The sequence below is a fragment of the Adiantum capillus-veneris genome, chromosome 12 (genome assembly GCF_014529385.1).
Source record: "Adiantum capillus-veneris isolate H3 chromosome 12, ASM1452938v2, whole genome shotgun sequence".
Classification (NCBI taxonomy): domain Eukaryota; kingdom Viridiplantae; phylum Streptophyta; class Polypodiopsida; order Polypodiales; family Pteridaceae; genus Adiantum; species Adiantum capillus-veneris.
This window is the reverse complement of record NC_140942.1, coordinates 116,220,108-116,237,276: the sequence shown is the minus strand read 5'-3', so window position 1 is coordinate 116,237,276 and position 17,169 is coordinate 116,220,108.

The following is a 17,169-nucleotide window of genomic DNA, read 5'->3' as shown; positions in this document are numbered from 1 at the left end:
GTAGTATAATGCAAATTGAGTTAGTGCCATGCTTCCCTCATTCTTTTGATGTCATTGTAGTTGATTCATATAAGTATGTATATAAATACACATATCCCTATAGATATGTGTTAAGGGGTATATGAAACATAGAGTGTAACCGTGAATAGATGATAGCTCAAACTACACAAAAATACTAAGTTTTTTAATAGCGTTATAAGAAATGGGACTTGAATAATTCCCAAAATTCCTAAATAGGTCTTCAATGCATCTAGCTTAGACAAGTGGTAGACCTTTATCCTAGCTTGGCCATGTGGTGGATCTTTCTTCTCTTCATGATTCAAAGAATCATAGATGGATAATTAGTGAGGATTTTCTTCTTTCCATGTTCCAATGGAGCTAGCTTGTGCAAGTGGTTGACCTTTATCCTATCTTTGCCATGTGGTGGAGGTAGCTTCTCTCCATGATTGGAAGAATCATACATTAAAAATCAATAGGGTTTTTCTTCTTTCCATGCTTCAATGGAGCTAGCTTAGACAAGTGGTTGACCTTCATCCTAGCTTGGCCATGTCCTGCAGCTTTCTTCTCTCCATGATTCAAAGAAGCATAAATGGAAAATTAGTGGGGCTTTTCTTCTTTCCATGCTCCAATGGAGTTGGACAAGTGGTTGATCTTCATCCTATCTTGGCCAAGTGGTGGAGCTTGCTTCTCTTCATGATTCAAAGAAGCATAGATGGAACATCAGTGGGGTTTTTTTTTCTTTACATGCTCAAATGGACCTAGTTTGGACAAGTGATTGACCTTCATCCTAGCTTGGCCATGTGCTGAAGCTTGCTTCTCCCCATGATTCAAAGAAGCATAGATGGATAATTAGTGGGGGTTTTTTTCTTTCCATGCTCCAATGGAGCTAGCTTGCACAAGTGATTGACCTTCATCCTTGCTTGGCCAAGTGGTGGAGCTTGCTTCTCTCCATGATTCAAAGAAACATAGATGGATAATAGTGGGGATTTTATTCTTTCCATGCTCCAATGGAGCTAGCTTGGACAAGTGGTCGACCTTTATCCTAGCTTGGCCAAGTGGTGGAGCTTCCTGCTCTCCACGATTCAGAGAATCATAGATGAAAAATTAGTAGGGGTTTTCACCTTTCCATACTCCAATGGAGCTAGTTTGGACAAGTGGTGGACCTTCATCCTAGCTTGGCCAAGTGATAAAACTTGCTTCTCTTCATGATTTGAAGAAGCATAGATGGAAGATAAATGGGGATTTTGTTTTTTCAATGCTCCAATGGAGCTAGCTTGGACAATTGGTCGACCTTCATCCTAGCTTGGCCAAGTGGTGGAGCTTGCTTCTCTCCATGATTCAAAGAAGCATAGATGGATAATTAGTGGGGGTATTCTTCTTTCCATGCTCTAATGGAGCTAGCTTGGACAAGTGATTGACCTTCATCTTAGCTTGGCCATATGGTGGAGATTGCTTCTCTCCATGATTCAAAGAAGCATTGATAGAGAATTAGTGGGGGTTTTCTTCTTTCCATGCTCCAATGGAGCTAACTTAGACAATTTGTCAACCTTCTTTCTAGCTTGGCCAAGTGGTGAAGCTTGCTTTTCTCCATGATTCAAAGAAGCTTAGATGGAAAATCGGTGAAGGTTTTCTTCTTTTCATGCTCCAATGGAGCTAGCTTGGACAAGTGGTCAACCTTCATCCTATCTTGGCCAAGTGGTGGAGCTTGTTGCTCTCCACGATTCAAAGAAGCATTGATAGAAAATTAGTGGGTGTTTTCTTGTTTCCATACTCCAATGGAGCTAGCTTGGACATGTCATGGACCTTCATCCTAGCTTGGCGAAGTGGTGAAATTTGCTTCTCTTTATGATTCGAAGAAGCATAGATGGAAGATTAGTGGCAATTTTCTTCTTTCCATGCTCCAATGGAGATAGCCTAGACAAGTGGTCGACCTTTATCCTAGCTTGGCCAAGTGGTGGAGCTTGCTTCTGTCCATGATTCAAAGAAGCATAAATGGATATTTAGTGGGGATTTTCTTCTTTCCATGCTCCAATGGAGTTAGCTTGGAGAAGTGGTCAACCTTCATCCTAGCTTTGCCAATTGGTGGAGCTTGCTGTTCTCCGTGATTCAAATAAGTATAGATGGAAAATTAGTTGGGGTTTTCTTCTTTCCATACTTCAATGGAGCTAGCTTGGACAAGTGGTTGACCTTCATCCTAACTTGGCCAAGTGGCGGAGCTTGCTTCTCTCCATGATTCAAAGTAGCATAGATGGATAATTAGAGGTGGTTAGCCAAGTGGTGGAGCTTCCTTATCTCCATGATTCAAAGAAGCATAGATGGAAAAATGGTGGGGGTTTTCTTCTTTACATGCTCCAATGGAGTTAACTTGGACAAGTGATCAACCTTTATCCTAGCTTGGCCAAGTGGTGGATTTTTCTTGTCTCCATGATTCAAAGAAGCATAGATGGAAAATCGATGAGGGTTTTCTTCTTTCCATGCTCCAATGGAGCTAGCTTGGACAAGTGGTTGACTTTCATCCTAGCTTGGCCATGTGGTGGAGCTTGCTTCTCTCCATGATTCAAAGAAGCATAGATAGATAATTAGTGGGGATTTTCTTCTTTCCATGCACCAATGGAGCTAGCTTGGACAAGTGGTTGACCTTTATCCTAGCTTGGTCATGTGGTGGAGCTTGCTTCTATCCATGATTCAAAGAAGCATATATGGATAATTAGTGGGGGTTTTTATCTTTCCATGCTCCAATGGAGTGAGCTTGGACAAGTGGTCGACCTTCATCCTAGCCTTCCCAAGTGGTGGAGCTTGCTTGTCTCCATGATTCAAAGAAGCATAGATGGAAAATCGATGGGGGTTTTCTTCTTTCCATGCTCCAATGGAGCTAGCCTTGAGAGGTGGTTACTCTTCATCCTAGCTTGGCCAAGTGGTGGAGCTTGATGCTCTCCATGATTCAAAGAAGCATATATGGAAAATTAGTGGGGGTTTTCTCGTTTGCATACTCCAATGGAGCTAGCTTGGACAAGTGGTCAACCTTCATCCTAGCTTGGTCAAGTGGTGGAGCTTGCTTCTCTTTATGTATCAAAGAAGCATAGATGGAAAATTAGTGGGGGTTTTTTTCTTTCCATGCTCCAATGGAGCTAGCTTGGACAAGTGATTGACCTTCATCCTAACTTGGCTAGATGGTGGAGCTTGCTTCTCTCCATGATTCAAAGAAGCATAGATTGATAATTAGTGAGGGTTTTCTTCTTTCCATGCTCCAAGCGGTATACCTTGTATTTTTAAGTCTAGGAACATTATAAACTATTATATTAAACCTTCTATTATCTATGAAGTGTGTATCTTGGACAAGTGGTGGATATTCACTAAGTTGCTTCCATTTATCTTATATAAGTTGTGGAATTTATTCTATAGTAGCAATTGATTTTTGTTTGTTTTAGGAAGAGATGGCTCCAAAAAGAAATGTTGTAAGGGTTACCGTCTCAATGGATTATACTTGCAATGATCCAAGGAGTTGGTATCCAGATATACATGGCCTAGAGGGTGCACAGTTTCTTAAGGTGCATTTATTTACTGCAAAGAAGGAGAATTAAAATATGTATGGAGATGTTGGAGAAGTAGTAGAGGCATCCACCTCTGCAGTTGATGGACATCCAGAGGTGGAATGCATCGATATTGTAGTTCCAATGAATCAAGAATTTCAACTATCTCCAAGAGCATATGCATTTGAACGCATGTCTAGAAGTTAAGACGAGACAATGTTTTCACAAGGATGGAAGATTGAAGAATCAAACGAAGGTGTCATAGCAGATCAACTTCAAACCTCCATCATTGCCGCACTAAAAGGAAAGAAAGTGAAAGCTTCACGATCTCCCACAAACAAGCAAGCCAAAGTGCAAAAAGTTGCACCTAAGAAAGTTGGTTCCATTTTGGATGTAGATAATGCATCTTTGGCATCCTCAACACAAGGTTCAACGTCAAATATATGAATTGTAAATCCAAAATTTTTAGAGACAGAGACCATGAAAGGACAAGAAAAAGATACAGGTGGAATGAATAAGTATTTAAATTTTTTTCCTTTCCAATATAGGGAGTTTGATATCCCTATTCAACATTGTTGGCTTGCTCTTGATCACTATAATGCACGTATTATTGATAAAAAAACATGCTAAAAGTGTGCTATTTGGATTTTCACGGAGTACAACTAAGCCTACAACGTGTGCATATTTGATGTTTGTTCGAGATGCAAATCCAAAGGGGGGTACTCCTATGACAATAGAAGAGATAGAAGAAGGAAAATTACAAGATTATCATAATTGGATTATTGATGGGCAACATTCAATCTATGCTGCAAAAGTTTTTCTTTACAACAAGCAAAGAAATACAGAGATATTTCAAAGGTTGATTGATGTGTATGGATTTAGAAAGGCTTGCATTGTTGTGAATGCTCCACCAATTGTTTCAACTGCTATATCTGCCATTTCAAATGACGAGGCTAAAGCATTGCATGTCAAGCAACCTTATAGTCAAATGTTGAGACATTTGCAAAGTCAATGGATCTTTTCAAACCAACCACCAAGGGCAGCAACTAGAGTTGCAAAAAGACATGCATCCCGTGCTGCATGGGATGCAAGTGACTGCTTTATTCTTTCTATAGTTTTGATTTTTAAACTAGTGTTTAATCTTTGAATGAATGCTATATTTATTTTTAGGCTTTTCTTTGACTGACCAAAATGAGTGCAGGAGCAAGCTGGATTGCTAAACAAGTACACATGGTTAAATATTCTGATCCAGTTTATGATTGCTGGCTAGAAATCATTGAAAAGCTAGAGTGGAAAGACAAAAAACCTCCAACAATTGTATTTAGACCCCTTTGTGGTCTTGAGGAATTAGAGGTGCAGATTATTCAAGAAGAAATAAAAAGTGAGAAGATTTTGTTATCAAAGACTGCAAAAGATGGTGATGTGATTGACATGTATGATCGAATCAAGCAACTCAAGGAAGACAAATTGATTTAAGACGCACTTCTAGAGGGCTTTAATGAGTTGAATGAATCATTGCCATGTAAAGACTAGGAGAAAGTAGTTAGTATGTATAGCATCAATGATGCAGTCTATAAAACAATTCTAACGCTATGCGAGCAATGGCTAAAATCTAGTTTGAAGCGAGGAACAAAGAAAATGGCTTTTCTTGATGAAGCAATGAAATATATGCAATGGGCAATTCATCTTCAAAAGGAGAAAGCTGCATCTTTAGACCTTCCATGGTCTATCTATGTGGTGAGCCTACAAATGGAAGGAAATAAGCGGCACTTTGACAACAAAATGCCTATCGGCTTATGCATTTTAGATTTGACAAGACATTGTGGAGGCAGTTTGTAGTGGAGTGAGGAGACGTTTAACAATGCTTTGGATGGGATGTTGGCTATTGCTGGAGGATCACAAATCCTGGATTTGTCTTTTTTACATTTGTAGATTTCTCTAAACTCACAAAATTGCAATCTGCATTTGAAAGTATGGGAGATAATGTGAGCTATTATTGTTGTGGTGCCTTGCATCACTTTCCATTAGCACCTTGTGAAGGAGCAATTCAATTCTTTGTTGTAATTGCTTTCTTGGGACAAGGTAATGCATTTGAAGACCTCAAAAGAAGATCAAAGGGGCATCCCATGCCAATTGATTGTTCTTTGCTTCAAGTAGCAAATGCAAACATGTCAGATTTTCAATATTTGGAAGCCAAAAAAACAGTTTTGGTGAAGCATTACATTCATACATATTGTTTCCAATAATCCACTTTGCAATCAGGTGACAATGTGTCTATTGAAGCAGTGATTCCTCCAGAAGGAGAGAACCCCCATATGTCAGTGGGCTTTATGGACATAGAAACACATATGTTTTAAACATCTTGTACATCTGAATGTTTCTTGCTAGAAAGGAGCTTCTTTTTTTATGTTAAAACTAATATAAGTAATTAATTAGAGCATAGATTAGACATTTGGTGGCCTTAAAGACCAAAGCATTAATAAGTTTGGATAGGGCTTGAAGTATTGTGATTTATGTATGTTTAATACGCAATAGAGGCATATCTTGACAAAAGGTGAACCTAACATGGATCAAAATCTCAAGAGGTGTGGTAGACCGCCAAACTAGGCCCATATACCTTGGAAAAGTGGTGGACCTTTCATGTATCTAGTTCAAACAAATGTAATAGACCTTGCAGCAACACCCATTTGTTTACATTATCTTGGACAAGTGGTGGACCTTTCTTCTATTAAGGTTTCTTTTTATTCTCTTTTGAAAGATCTACATGTAGATGAAGAGTAAGATCAAGGCATATATTCTTGCTTTTCTAGAAGAAAGGAATGTATTGAGTTATATAATTAATTCTCATTGTTTGAGTATTTTTCCAAAAGGAAGCCATACATTTGATGCAAATTTGCTACCTTTGCTTTAAGGTTTATCTTCACACATCAAACTAGAAGAATGTGTCCATGTATGAATTGGGACTATTTGTCAACTTGAACAAGTGGTGCCATGTGTATCAACAATAAGTGCAAAGATTCTAGTATTGATTCTATCTTAAATAAGATTCTATCAATAAGTGCAAGGATTCTAGTATTGATTCTACCTTAAATAAGATCCTCACTTTCAGTTATACATTTAGAAATGGTGAAATGGCTTGTAATAATTTTTTAGAAGCCAATGCTATGTGTGTTTTCTTAGATCCACAACCTGATATGGATAAAGCCCCTACAATTCAATCAACAACAACTATAGAATCCATTGATTCTATTATCTTTGATACGCCCAAGATGGATGATAGCACTATACCAAAGTCTAGTATTGAGCAAGCTTACAATGATGACAACAAGGGAACTAGTGATGCAACAATGCAACTTACTGAGAGTGAAACATCTTCTCATCAATCATTCCCAATTGCTACTACTTCATCTAGTTTAGATGTTGAGAAATCCATACTTAAAATTGTATTGGATTTAAATGGTCTATTATTGAAACAATCCCCTTAGCCATCCTCACATCACGAGTTAGTGCAGGTAGATTCAAAAAGGTATATTATACTTAGGTTGAGTTGCATCCAATTCTTGAAGACTATATTGAAGAGGTTTAATGTTGCAGTTTGGCTAATAGAAACAATGTGCTTCAAATCATTAAAGCACTAGAAAACTTAGCTAGAAATGCATTGCCTTTCTTTTCAATTTGAAGTCAAGAAGGTTGCTACATTGCCCAAAGCCATAAGTTATTTAGGCCCAACAATCCAAACGTTGCGGAAATGTTCAAGCCTCTGGCCAAAACTGCCTTGGGTTATGAATGTGATCCACAATGAACGGTGCTTATTGATGACTCTCCTTATAAGGGATATGTTTCACATGCAAACAAATGTATTTTTCCATCCGATTTTGTGGTGAAAAAATCATTGACAATGTGCTCTTGGGAGAGATGCTTTCTTTCTTGTACCAACTTGATGAGAGAAGAGATGTGCGCAATTTGATTGCTTCTAATTGTTATGGACAGCCTCCATTGACAGATGATAGTGAATATAAAGGAATCAAAGAGTATTGGGAGCATAAAAATGATGCTTGGTAAGCTAAGGTGTTCTTTACAAGAAGAATATCTCTTGCAAAATATGACAAAGGTAAAACTATCCTTGAAGACAAATTGGACCAAACAAGTGATAAAAACCACCACAATGAAGTAAGAAGATCTCACATTGACAGATGATAGTGAATATAAAGGAATCAAAGAGTATTGGGAGCATAAAAATGATGCTTGGTAAGCTAAGGTGTTCTTTACAAGAAGAATATCTCTTGCAAAATATGACAAAGGTAAAACTATCCTTGAAGACAAATTGGACCAAACAAGTGATAAAAACCACCACAATGAAGTAAGAAGATCTCAAATTCAAGAGATACTTAAAAAGGAAGGTAAAGCCATTGAAATCATGAAGGCACCACAATTGGTTTCTTTACCCAGGCAATTGGGATGTTCCACAAGGGGACCATTGAAGGCAACTACTGCAAGGGCTTATATAAATAAGGTGAAAGCTGAGAACAATCTTCTAAGGCTAGATAAAGAACATCCCTGAGGTACTAATATTTTTCTTTTTATTCCTTTTACAGAATCTCACAAAGGGTATTTCTAGATGGAGTCCAATCGATACAACCTAAATTTTATTTATCAGTTTCTTTAAATATTTTTGCTTTATTTGTAATCATACAAATGTAAAAGAAGATTATGCTTCTTTTCAAATTTTTTGTGATCATTTGTCTTGTAAAACTCTCAATGTAGTTTAAAGTTTTTTAATGCTAGGTTGTACTTGTTTAATTGGGAAAAATTCAAAGATCTAAGTCTTTTGGCTTTATAATTCTAAAGGAAACCATTTTACAAGGTTCGTTGATTTTTCAAAGTCTAGAATTGGTCAAGCTAAAATCTTATGGAGAGAGTGATGAGAAGTAAGAACCACCGCTTGTGAAGGTTATGCTCCGTTAAAGCATAGGGAGAAGCAAGGTCCACCACTTGTCCAAGCTATGCATGAAGAATTGAGAAAAGGTCCACCACTTGACCAAGCTATAAGGTTGGCTACTTGCATTAAAGTTGAACACCTATGCTATTGATATAATTGAGAGTGTTTTTCTCTCACTTTCCCTACTTATGATCTATTGTAGCATGGTGGGTTCAATGATTTGAAGCACATTGTTTTTAGTAGCATAATGCAGAATTACACTTTTTGAATACAGTCTTCAAGTCTTCGATGAAACGTACCTACACTACGTCGTGATGTGAGGTTGGTTGAGAAAAGTGTCTCTATAATAGACCATTTAAATCTAGTATAGTTGCAAGTATGTATTTGTTAAATTTGCACTAAATAAAGTAGGAGCCATTGATATTGACTTGTGAGTAGACTTTTGAACATAGCAAGGTCCACAATCTGTCCAAGCAAGGATTCATTAGAACATAGCAAGATTCACCAAGTATTGCAACTAGTTCAAGGAAACCATTCTACAAGGTCCATTTCTTTTCCAATAATCCTTTCTATCTTATATCATGAAGAGTTTGTTTTCAATGTCTTATGGAGAATTTGATGAGAAATAAGAGCCACCACTTGTATAGGGTAGGCTCTCTTAAAGTATATGGAGGAGAAGCAAGGTCCATCACTTTTCCAAGCTAAGCATGGAAAATAGAGAAACGATCCACCACTTGTCCAAGCTAAGCATGGAAATTCGAGAAAAGGTCCACCACATGTCCAAGCTATAAGGGTGGCCACATGAATTAAAGTGGATAGGTGGTGGAGTTTTTCTTCTATGCTAGCTCGAATAGAGCTAGCTTGAACAAGTGGTGAAGCTTTACTTCTACTCATGTTCCAATAGAGGTAGCCTAGACAAGTGGTGTACCTATTACTACTACTCCAAGCCCATCTTAGACAAGTGGTATACCTTGTGTTTATAAGGCTATACCCATTGTGAACTACTAGATTAGCTATCTACTATATATGAAGTGTGTATCTTGGACAAGTGGTGGACCTTCAAACAAAAAAATCAATGTACAACATAGCATGGGTTCTGCATGTTTCAATAAATCCTAGCTTGGACTTATGGCAAAGCTTGCTATTGTTGTAGTTTTAATGGAGCCTAGGTTGGCCAAGTGGTGACGCTTGTATCTCTCCATGCTTCAAAGAATCGTAGATGGGATAGGAACTTTTCTTCCATCCTTGTTCCAATGGAGCTAGCTTGGACAGGTAGTCAATCTTTAGAAAAATTCCTTATGGGGAAAACATATCATGGGCTATCAGGATAGTGAAAAACATAAATTATAGTTATAGATTTACAAGATGGACCATTCTAGTAAAGGTTGGACAACTAATGGAACTTATACTAAACTGCCTACTATCGATGTATCTTATCTTGGACAAGTGGTAGGTTTGTGCTTCTCTCCATGTTTTGATAATACTAAGGCTAGGAAATCTATGGAGGACTAATAGACTAAAATGTCTACTATCTATGAAGTGTAGCTTGGACAAGTGGTGCACCTTTAAATAAAAAATGTAATGTACATCATAGCTTGGGTTCTATTTGTTTCAATGGAGACATATGGTAAAGCTTACTTTTATCCCAGGCTGAGTGGATCCTAGCCACCAAGGAGTGGAACTTGCTTGTTTCTGTGTCTCAAAGAAGCATAGATGGATATGTGATGAAATGTTTCTTTTATGCTAGCTCCAATAGATCTAGCTTGGACAAATGGTGGAGCTTTTCTTCTACTCTTTTTCGAATAGAGCTAGCTTGGATAAGTGGTGGACCTATTATTACTACACCACGCCCATCTTACACAAGAGATATACCTTGTATCTCTAAGGCTATGCACATTTTGAACTACTAGACTAAATTGCCTACTATCTATGAAATGTGTAGCTTGGACAAGTGGTGGACCTTTAGATAAAAAACTCAATGTACAACATGGCATGGAGCTCCATGTTTTCTTAAAGCCTTGTTTGGACATATGGTAAAGCTTCCTTTTGTCCTAGTTTTAATGGAACCTAGGTTGGCCAAGTTGTGGAGCTTGTATCTCCATGCTTCAACAAAGCATAGATGGGATTGATGGTGGAGATTTTCTTCTATCCTTGCTCCAGTGGAGCTAGTTTGGACAAGTGGTCAACCTTCAAAAAAAATTCTTTATGGGAAAAACATATCACGGGTCATGTTATAGCATTACAAGGTGCACCATTCTACTAAAGGTTGGTTAGGCATGGTGTGGACTACTAGATTAAATTGAGTACTGTCTATGAAGTGTAGCTTGGACAAGTGGTGGAACTTCAAACAAAAAGTGTAATTTACATCATAACTTGGGTTCTCCATGTTTTAATGGAGACATATGGTAAAGCTTAATTTTGTGCCAATCTAAATGGATCCTAGCTTGACCTAGTGGTGGAGCTTGCTTCTCTCCATGTATCAAAGAAGCATATATGGATAGGTGGTGAAGGTTTTCTTCTATGCTAGCTCCAATAGATCTAGCTTTGACAAGTGGTGGAGCTTTGCTTCTGCTCATGTTCCAATAGAGCTAGCTTGTGGTGGACCTATTATTACTACTTTACGGCTATTTTAGACAAGTGGTATACCTTTTATTTCTAAGCCTAGGCACATTGTAAATTACTAGACTAAACCATCTACTATCTATGAAGTGTGTAGCTTGGACAAGTGGTGGACCTTCAGACAAAAACTAAATGTACAACATAGTCCAAGTTCTCCATGTTCTAATAAATCCTTGCTAGATATATGGTAAAGATTGCTTTTGTCCTAGTTTTAATGGAGCCTAGGTTGGCCAAGTGGTGGAGCTTGTATCTCTCCATGGTGGAGCTTTTCTTCTATCCCTTCAAAGAGATTTCCTTATGGGGACAACATATCATGGGTTGACAAGGTAGTAAAAACACTATTCAAGTTATAGCGTTACAAGATGGAGCATTCTTCTTAAGGTTTGATAGGCATGCTATGGACTACTAGACTAAATGCTCTACTATCTATGAAGTGTAGCTTGGACAAGTGGTGGACCTCCAAACAAAAAATGTAATGTACATCATACCTTGGGTTCTCCATGTTTTAATGGAGACATATGGTAAAGCTTACTTTTGTCCGAGTCTCATTGGATCCTAGCTTGGCGAAGTGGTAGAGCTTGCTTCTCTCTATGTCTTAGAGAAGCATAGATGGATAGGTGTTGCAGCTTTTATTCTATGCTAGCTTTTAATTAATCTAGCTTGGACAAGTGATGGACCTATCATTACTACTCCACGCCCATCTTAGACAAGTGGTATACCTTGTATTTCTAAGGCTAGGCATATTGGAACTATTAGACCAAACCGTCTACAATCTAAAAAGTATGTAGCTAGGACAAGTGGTGGACCTTTGCTTCTACTCATGTTCCAATAGAGGTAGCTTGGACAAGTGGTGGACCTATTATTACTACTTCACACCCATTTTAGAAAAGTGATATACCTTGTATTTCTAAAAATATGCACATTGTGAACTACTAAACTAGCCATCTACTATCTATGAATTGTGTAGCTTGGACAAGTGGTGGTTCTTTAGACAAAAAACTCAATGTACAACATAACATGGATTCTCCATGTTTCAATGGAGCCTAGGCTGGCCAAGTGGTGGAGCTTGTATCTCTCCATGCTTCAAAGAATCATAGATTGCATAGGTGTTGGAACTTTTCCTCTAACCTTTCTCCAATGGAGCTAGCTTGGACAAGTAGTGGTGCATCTTGCTTCTCTTCATGCTTCATCCGTGGACAGATGATGGCCCTTCAAACCAAATTACCCATGCTACAAACAAGCATGAGTTTGTGGGATAGTGGTGGATCTTGCTCATTTATCCACGTAGGCCCTTTCATGGGTAGTGGGTGATTTTTTTAAATCATGCTCATTGAATACTAGCTTACATCATTGGAGAGTTTTAAGTAAAATCCCCATTCTATAGTTTTGCATAGGGTCGTGGACCTTGTATCAATTTCACATGATTAGCTTAGACAAGTTGTGAAGCATAAATCTATTTTGATGCTTAATTGAAAAGACTAGCTTGCATATTGGTTGCTAGTTTGTGTTGTCTTATCCCGCTATATCTATGCTTTTATAAGTGATGCACCTTGACACTTGAACACAAAGTTTTTAGTCAAATTTTATTGGTTTGCAATCTACACACTTTGAGCATTTTTTTGACAAGTCGTACATACTAGTTGATTTAGATCTAGTTGGGATTTTTGATATTGAGACTAAGAGAGAGTGTAGCATAAAAAAGTCAAGTTTTCAATGTGTATTTCTTTAAAGCAATGGGTATGTGTTGTAGTAGATAGACTTTTGAAAATAATAATACTATATGGTAGAAAATAGAAACTCACTTGTATTGTTTTACCTATAGTAAAATTTCTTGCTTTTCAATTTCACAGTCAATCTTATTACAAGGAAATGAGTTGGCTTTTTGTAAGCATGATTTGAAGAGAACATTTGAATTCCCTAGCCAGCATCATCCAAGACCTTGTCCAATGCATCAACCACCTCCTTATCACCTACCACTTTCTGTCAAGGACATCAAAAGAGTACTTGTCTTGAACCTTGAGGGATTACGTCTCCCAACAACTGAAACAAAACATGGAGATTCTATGCCAACTTGGGCTCAACACATGCGACTTCTGGAGGACAATGATGGAGTTCTCCATGAAGTTTGACCAGATGCAGAGAAGTTTTTAGATTTTTGTGGTGAATACTTTGAGCTATGGATATGGAGTTGCTATAACCTAACAAGAGTGCAGCACATCAAACACAGATGTTTCCCAGAGCATTATACCAAGTTCAAAATGTTTATAAGCAATAAGAATTGCCAAAATCCAAACATAATGTTAGGATTTATAAGGGTTTATCATAAAAAATTGAGTGATATTTTGAAGATTTTTGAGGATTTGGATGTAGAGAACACCTTGATTTTTGATGACACTCCATACAAGATGATGTGGAATATGCCAAGGACATATCTCATATTTCCAAAGATGTGGAGGCAAACATCGAAGAAACTTCAAACATTCTTGCAAGAAACAATGATTCCATGGTTGCTAGGATGGTTGCATGCAAGAGACAAGAGAGACTATACCTTAAAGACAATTATCAATCAGTATAGTGATCCCGAGACAAATTATGTCCTTAGTGTGTACTTGACAAGCAGACAACATTGAAAAATGTTTAGCAATGATCTTTTTTGTGGACATAAGATGATCTCCTCTATGTCCTTCTTAGTGTAATGGTTTTCTTTCAATACTTGTATGATTATATATTTTAAAAAAATATTTTAAGATAAGATGTTTCAATTTGATGAACACTTCAATGGAGTGCACCCTACTCTTAGGGGACTTCAATGTATTACTAGAGTGCATCCTATTGTAAGAAGAACCAATGTATTGTCAGAGTGCATCCTATTTTTTAGATCAAAGTTGTGTAAATGGAGTGCACCCTACTCTAATGGGACTTCAATGCACTAGAGTGTATCAAAATGTAAAGAGTTTCCAATGTATTTCTAGAGTGCACCTTGTTCTTTGGGCTCTTGTTTTTAGTAAGTTGGGGTCTACGCTTCATCATGTAGTAATGACTATACTAATTTTTTTAAAAGTAGTTTTATGTTAGTCCATCTCAAGGTTGCAGGTACTTGTAACTAGGAGAAAGCTATGCTTGACCTGAAGATAAAACTTGCAAATGTGGAGTGGAGAACTCATGGACTTTGCATATGTAAGAGAGATCTCATTCTTGATTGCACAAGCGTTTGCCTCAAGTTTTTTATCATTGCATCCTTCATGTAAAAGAGTTCTACAAACTAAAAGTCTTTGAAAGTAAAACCATAAAGTCTAATTGCTTACAAATGTGGAATAGTGAATTCAAGAACTTTGGATATGTGGAATATCTTTTTTTTGGGAAAAAATGTTTTTTTCAGGGAAAAAATGTTTTTTTCAAGCATTTAAACATTATATCCTCATGTAATAGAGTTTTAAAAGCTATAAGTTTTTGAGAGAAAAACCATGGATCTAAGTCCATGTATTGAGAAGTCGATGTATGCACACATGCCTTTATGAGGGTTTTAATCAAATTAGATGCTTCTTGGTCATTAAATTCTCAAATTCAATATGAAACTTGTGGGGCAACTATTTTATTATGTTTATTTTAAGGTTAAATTGCTTGACCTTTAAACCAATTCTCCTATATTGCAATGGAGAACCACTTAGACATAGTTTTAGGTATTCACTTTAACTTACTTTCACTAAGTGTAGTTTGGACAAGAAGTGAAATTTCTCCCTAAGTCAAGTTAACCTAGCTTGGAAAAATTCACCTTGAAACCAACTTTCCAACGATGCATTAGATCACATGCTATCACATTCAGTGTAGCTTTGACAAGAGGTGATCTTTGTATTCCTCCATAAGGCAAGGGAGCTTATCTTGGACAAATGCACCATAAAACCAACCCTTTTATGATGCAAGAGAGAATATTCTACATCTATTATTTATGGCTCATGACTCAAGTAAAGTATTCCTAGATTAAAGGTGGATGTTACTTCCATATCATACACAAGCCGGTTGTATTGCTCAATGGATCCTAGCTTGGACAAAAGGTGGACCGTGAAAAACAAAATTAGGTACTCACTTTGACATTGGCTTGGCAAATTTTTGGACCTTCAAACCAAGATCAGTGTGTTTAGATAAGCTATAGGTATAACAATAGAGCATAGACAATGAAAAGGGACCCAAGGTACTAGTCTATTAATGGTGTAGCTGGCTAAAAAAGTGGGATTGGCTGAAAAATCTACTATCTATGAGTTGTAGCTTGGTCAAGAGGTGGGGACCTTGAAACAAGAAGCCCAGCGTGTAGCATAATTTTCCATGTTTAAATGGAGCCTACTCTGGCTAGTAGTAAAGCTTTCTTTGCTCCCAAATTCAAGGGAGCCTAGCCAAGCGGTGGATCTTGCTTCTCTCCATGCTTCAAGGAAGCATAAATGAGATAGATGGTGGATATCTGCTTTTATCCATGTTTTAATGGAGCTAACTTGGTCAAGTTTTGGAACTTCAAACAAAACCCCATGAACAACATATCATGCATTATCTTGGTGGTGAGAGAAAAACCATTCAAGATATAGGCTAATAGGCTGGACAAGTGGTGAACCTTGCACCTAGATACTAGAATAGACAAGTGGTGAACCTTGCACCTAGATATTGATAGCCGTTTTTTGGCTCTTTGTAATTTCCATAGTGAGTTATCTCACCCTATCAAATCACTCAAACACTGTGGTTACCCTCACCCTTTCACTGTATATAGGTGCGTGTGAGTTAGGGGACTTTTCCCATATCTCCTTACTGAAATAAAAAACCCTCAATTAGCTAGTCATTGGGCTAGTTGAGCCAAAAAAATAAAAAAATAAAAAATATAAGTATATTATGGCCCATTTGTGTGTAAATATTTCTTTGTATATAGGGCCTAAATAAAAGATTTTTTCATAATTATTTTGGTATTTATTTAAATATTTCTACCTAGGTGTGTGTTAATTATGCTTTGTACATTGCCTCACCATTACCACAATTATTCTTACCATTTTTCATACTCTTTATTCCATATAGAAATAATTTCATGTAAGCTTCTCTTATATTTGGTGTAACTCCATCCCAACAAAAATCCAAAAAAACTAGTTCTATTTATGTGTATATTTTTTTCACTATTGTGATTTTTTCCTTCCTACATATATTCTCTATTACTCTCATAAATTAGACCACCAAAAATATTCATCTTTTTATGGTAGACTTATAATGAGAGAGATTTATTTTGATCCCTTTATATTTTTCCACCTATATTATTTATATTTGACATGTACATATTTTTTAGACCCCTCAATATTTGATTTTCTTAGTTGTACTATTCACTTATATCATGATCTCAACAATATCTTCAATTATAGACCTACCAAATAAGGTCAAGGGTAGGTGGCATGCATACATGCACTATGGAGGGCTCACTCTTGGAGGTATTCAAAAGAATCATCCAAAGAAGGACCCCACAAGGACCTTGTGCAGTGGAAAAAAACGGTCGGTTTTGCTGAATTTTTAAAGTTCATTTGCTCTCTGAATTTGAAAAGGTGATACAAACAAAAGTTGTAGCTCGTGGGCTAAAATTTTGCCTCAAATTTTTTCATATTTTTTTGAGCTACGAGCTGTGAGCTATGATTTTATTAGTGGACCCCAGTTTTCCCATGCTATGCAGCCACACTCTCTCTTCCACTTTATCATTTTCCTCTTTCACACACACTTCTCCACTCATCATCCCCACCTCTCTCACCCCTCCTCTCTGCACCCTACTCACCTTCTCCTCAACCTTGAAGAATAAGAGAAACCATGGTGAACTCATATCTCCCACACACAATTCCATTCCAAAATTGACCACCTAGTCTCATTTTTCCTCCTCCAATTTACCCATATCTATAAAAAAAACCACAAAATTCAGCCTCTTCTCTTAAAAGACAGCATCATGGTGGTTGATTACTCAGCTTCAATTACCTTGTCTCTCAAGGAAGGTCAAGAGTGGAGAAAAAATGTACCGTCAAAGCTAGTGGACCGTCAACAAGCGTCAAAATTGGCCCTACTCAAGACACTTGG